The following is a 5813-nucleotide window of genomic DNA, read 5'->3' as shown; positions in this document are numbered from 1 at the left end:
TTCAGAGAGGAAGGGAGAGGGAGAGAAAGAAACATCAATGATGAGAGAGAATCATTGATCAGCTGTCCCCTGCACACGCCCCCACTGGGGGTCCGAGCCCAAAACTCAGGCATAAGCCTGCACACATGTGCCCTGAACAGAAATCAAACCGTGATTTCCTGGTTCATAGGTCGACACTCAACCACTGAACCACACCAGCCGGGCCCTTAATAGGATTTTTAATGGGGATGGGAGGGTGGTGGAAGGAGAATATTTGGCATGCTTAAAATCATCTTTAGGAAGGCTGCAATATTCAGGATGGATTGGAATTCGTCATTTAAACTAGATCAGATCTGGTTGATATTGGACTGGAGTAGCAAGAGGGAAAATGGAAGAGAAGGAAGTGGATGTGAGAATGTTTTGAAGAAAAACACACTCACTAGAAATGCTTGGCAACTGATTGCATTCAGAAAGAGAGGAAAGGAAAAGGACAAGAATCTGGGATTTGATGTGTGGGTGGCCAGAGGAATAACGATGCCTTTGAGATCAGACTGAACTTGCTTTTGGTGACTGTGTGTGGCCTTTCTGTCCGGGAGAGCAGGTAGAATGTGGAGCAAAGGACAGAAAAATAAGTGAAGAAGGATGAAGAGAAGAGCCTGGGAAGAATGAGAGAGGGAGGGAGAGAGAGATATCAGGGCATCAGAGTCAAGGAAACCAAAGGAAAAAGGGAGGCAGTCTCAAAAAAGTCAGAGGTGACCAAGGTCAGATAGTATAGAGATGGCAAGATGAATCACAACAGGAAAGAGCCCACTGACTTTGAGAAAATCAATATGTTATCCCTGAGTAAATCAGTCTGAGCAGACTTTTTTCTCTCAACAAAAATTCCCGAGCCAGAACCGGTTTGGCTCAGTGGATAGAGCGTCGGCCTGTGGACTCGAGGGTCCCGGGTTCGATTCTGGTCAAGGGCATGTACCTTGGTTGCGGGCACATCCCCAGTGGGGGGCGTGCAGGAGGCAGCTGATCAATGTTTCTCTCTCATTGATGTTTCTGGCTCTCTATCTCTCTCCCTTCCTCTCTGTAAAAAATCAATAAAATATGTTTTTTTTAAAAAAAAGAATGACAACAAATTAAAAAAAAAAAATTACCGAACAAACAAGGTGCAGGATACTGGAAAGAGAGTGATGATTCTGAACCAATGCAGCTAATTTTTCCTGAGTACCTTTTATGTGCTCAGGTTCAGGTGATGGCTGGACTCTATCCTGGTGACCAGGCAGGGATTATCAATGTCTTCTTAGAGAGGGAGACTGAAGCTCAAAGAAGTTAATTAACTTTCCCAAGGCCACATAATGGAAGTAATGGAATTAGGGTTTCAGACCAGGTCTGCATGGTCCTAAAGCCCCACCGTTTTCCACCTTACCTCAGTGCTGGTGCTGGAGTGTACACTGATGGCTCCGTAATAATATCAACAGCTACCATTTCATGAGCTCTTCCTGGGCACTAAGGACTGTACTAAATAGTTTATGTACATTAATTTTATTTTATGATACCCTTTGAAGTAGGTATTATTAATCATATTCTACAGCTGGGGAAATTGAAGCTCAGAGAGGTATAGCGGTTCCCAACCTGTGGGTCGCGACTCCTTTGGCGGTCGAACGACCCTTTCACAGGGGTCGCCTAAGACCATCCAGCATATCAGATATTTACATTATGATTCATAACAGTAGCACCATTACAGTTATGAAGTAACAACGAAAATAATTTTATGGTTGGGGCACAACATGAGGAACTGTATTTAAAGGGCCAGAAGGTTGAGAACCACTGGGTTAAGAGATGCCTAAAGTCACACAGCTGGATAGTGGCTGAAGTAAGTTGTATGAAGCTGTGTGCTTCTATTGCCTCTCAAGAATTTCTCTTTTATTTTTAATCCTTATGTGAGGACATATTTTTCATTGATGAGAGAGAGAGAGAGGAGAGAGAAAAATCAATGTGAGAGAAACATGGTTGCCTCCGTATGCACCCGGACCAGAGAATGAACCTGCAATGTAGGAATGTACCCTGACCAGGAATCAAACCTGCAATCTTTTGGTGCATGGGATGATGCTCCAACCAACTGAGCCATACCAGCCAGGGCTCAATCATTTCTTAAAGGAAATTTCTACTTGGGACCCACTAGCTAGTGTGCCGAAGCTTTGTAAGTCAGTAATTGTATAAAGCCAGTATCACATGCTTCCTGGGTGATTTTCAGTGGCTCAAATGTTGAGCTTCTGGTGGCAGACTCGCTGGATAGCATCAGCGTCACTCAAGACTGCTCTGTTCCTTATTTCACCCTAGGGCAGGGGTCCTCAAACTTTTTAAACAGGGGGCCAGTTCACTGTCCCTCAGACCTTTGGAGGGCCGGACTATAGTTTAAAAAAAAACTATGAACAAATTCCTATGCACACAGCGGCGGCAAAAACACCCGGCGGGCCGGATAAATGTTTTCGGCGAGCCGCATGTGGCCCTCGGGCCATAGTTTGAGGACCCCTGCCCTAGGGATTGAGAACAGTGGTTTTTGAACTTGCTTTTCATCAGGGCTGGAGAAAGCACGAGAGTTCATCCATTGCCTTAATTGTCAGAAGTGTTTGGGCAGAATCAGGCACTTGTGGCTGGCCGGTGCCTCGCCTGGCAGTCCGGGGGGCTGGCATCACTTTTCCTGACGGAACTCGGCAGAAAGAGGCTGGCTGGGCCGCTGGAGGCATCTGCCTGGCAGAGGGACTGAGCTCCCATTCTCTCCCCGCAACCTTAACTGTGGCCTGGGCAAGACCCAGGGAAGGCACTCCTGTGACAGCAGCTCTGGTGGAGAGGAGGCAGGTGTGGAAATTTCCCTGCAGGGTTCTGGGCAGAAATAAGCAGGAGCTCTGTTGACACTGTGATTGGTAGGCCAGAGCCAGGTGGGGGCCATTAGGACAAGCGCTTCTCTTCTGCTTGGTCGTTAGTCAAAGGGCCTGAGGGAAAATGTCAGCTTTCCTGATCTGATATAATTTCCAGCCCCCTGCTGTATAACTGAGTGATTCTCTCCACGCCTGGTCAGTGGCAGATTTTTCTCAAGGTGAAAGCAATTAGGCCTCCACCTCCTCCTCCCCTACTGCTGGAAAGCTAAGGAAGATGGAAGGGGAGCTGTCCCTGCTTCTTTCAAGGTCAGCCAGGGTGCCCTGGCCTCTTCCAGTAATTGGCTCCCCGGCCTGCTCTTACCTCTCACAGGTTGTTGCGGTCTCAGCGAAGAGAGCAGTAGCTGCTGCTTTATGCTTCTCTCCAGAACAACAGAGAGGACATCGCACCCTGCCCTGGGCAGGGAATTAACTGGAACGCTGAGGGCCGCCTGGGCAGCACACACATGGAGCCGAGCCGCTCCCTCCTCTCTCTGAAATGTTCAAAACCAGGCAGGAGGAAACTCTTTGGAAGGTGGGAGAATTCATTTGTTTGGTTAACAGCTAGGCCAAGCACCCTGCTGGGAGTTCCTGGTCCCCGTCTTCTTGGAGCAGAGGAGAGCACGGTGGGTGCAGGAGGTGGAGGGGTGGGTGGGAGAGGTAATGAGCAGACAATTACTAAGGTGCTGAATGTCACAACAAAAACGGGGAGGATACCACGGGCACCCGATCGACAATAGAAGCCAGGAAGGCTGCTTGGAGGAAGAGACTTTTGAAAAGGTAAAATCTCATGGTAAAATGTTTGAAGGTAAAAAGGGCAAAAGTGGGAATAGAAGCTTCTGCTTATCCCCTACCACCCTCCCTAGTGGTAACAGCTGTTAATACAGTGTTCTGTACTTTCCCAGGAATTTTCCATAGATAGCCAAGAGTAAATAAATAGCTAAATACGGCACTCCTTTTAAAATAACAGGATTGTATTGTGCACTCATTTTGCTGGTTACTTTTTTTTCACTTCACAATATATCCAGTGCATTGTTTTATGTCACTCAAGAGAACTTTGCCTCATTCTCTTTTAAGGCTGCATGTGGTATGAGGAGACGATTTTTAAGAGGTAAAACATGAAGAATGAGTGAGATTAGGAGGGCAAAGAGGTGGTTCTTTAAGGAAGGGTCTAGGAAAAGAAAAACAACAAAGATCTCCCTAACTATACCTCCGAATGTCTCCCTTCCTACTGTTTTCAGACCCCCCCATACCCCACCTCCCTGCTGCCACATTTTTCCCATTCTAATTTGCAAAGCCAGTCAGTGCCCTCCGTCTTGCCCTATCCCTGGAAAGCTTCATTCTTCTCGCCAAAGCAACTTATTAAGTATTTTCCTAAGTAGAGAGCCATCTACCCAGAGAAAAATTATGCCACTTCCCTAACAGACCGAGGTAGCTGCAGGCAGTTGTGATTTTAAATAACAGTTAAGAAAAAAGAGTTACATAAAGCACCTGGCAGTTCACAAATGGTGGTTGGTTGGTTGCTAATATTATTATTTACATGGTCTGATGGATGAGTTGGCTGCTGCAAGAACCCATCCTTCATCCTGGAGCACCCACCTCCTGGTTGGCAGTTTTTAAATGCAGAAATGGTGTTTTGTTTTTCATTTGTTTCTTTAAAAAATAGTTTTATTGATTTTTAGAGAGAGAGAAGGAGGAGAGGAAGAGAAACATCAGTGTGTGAGCAGAACTTCAATCGGCTGCCTCCTGCACGCCCCCTACCCGGGATCTAGCCCCAAACCTGGGCATATGCCCTGACCTGGAATCAAACTGAAACCTATCGGTACACGGAATGACACCCAACCAACTGAGCCACATTGGCCAGGCAGGTTTTGAGCTTTTTATTGTTAAACTTAAAATTTTTAATTTCCACAATAAAAAAATTTAAAGTAAGGTTTTACTGAGCCAAACATGCTAGCCAAAAGACCAGATTGGGGCATGGAGTCTAACCTGTCAGTAGCATGGCCAGGCATGTCCATCGCCCCAGAGTTTTACAGCGTTTTTATACACCGAGTAGGGCTTGAAAGAGTTTACATGAGCGATAGGCAAAGGGATGGGAGAAGGTGAAGCGGGCCAGCTCTGAGCTTGCAGAGTCCCCATAAAGAAATGTTTGCTCCTGTGGCGTAGATGTGGGCAGCCGTCTGGAAAGCCCACCTAGAAACAAGTGGAGGCTCCTGGAGTTTGATGGTGTCTGGCTAAAATAATCTGCAGAAATAGCCATCAGAAATTAATCTGAAATCCCAACACGCAAAACAGGAATGTGAGAAGTCCTTTGTTAGCTGGCTGGCACCCATTAACAGACAGACAGACATTTCTGTCTCGTTCAATCTCTGGCCACTGTAATTTAATGTAGAACATCTCAAAATATTGTTATCAATATAAATGGAATCACACAGTAAGTATTCTTTTAGGTCTGGCTTCTTTCATTCAACATTATAGCTGTAAGATTCATCCATGGCAGTACTTAGTTCTCTGTGTGTGTGTAGTATAGTGTCTATTGAATGAACATATAACAATAGACATTTGGTTTCTTTCCAGCTTTTTTTCTCTTCTGAATACTGTTACGAATGTTCTTTCACACATTTATATAGCCAAGAGAAATAAGTGCTTATTTCTCTTGGCTACATAGTAGTATATATGTGAGTAGAATTGCTAAGTCATAGAGGATACATATATTTCACTTAGTAAATACTATCAATTTTCCAAAGTGGTTGTGCCAATTTACACTCGTATCAGTGTTATGTGGGAGTTCCAATTTTTCTACCTCCTTGCTAACAGGTGATAATGTCAGTCCTTTTTGTTGTTGTTAATCCTCACTTGTGGAAATTTTTGCCAGTTTCTCAGAAACAGTGGGAGGAAGGGAGGGAGGGAGGGAGGGAGAGAGAGAGG

The sequence above is a fragment of the Myotis brandtii genome, unplaced genomic scaffold, assembly GCF_000412655.1.
Source record: "Myotis brandtii unplaced genomic scaffold, ASM41265v1 scaffold555, whole genome shotgun sequence".
Lineage (NCBI taxonomy): Eukaryota > Metazoa > Chordata > Mammalia > Chiroptera > Vespertilionidae > Myotis > Myotis brandtii.
This window is presented reverse-complemented; position numbering follows the sequence as displayed.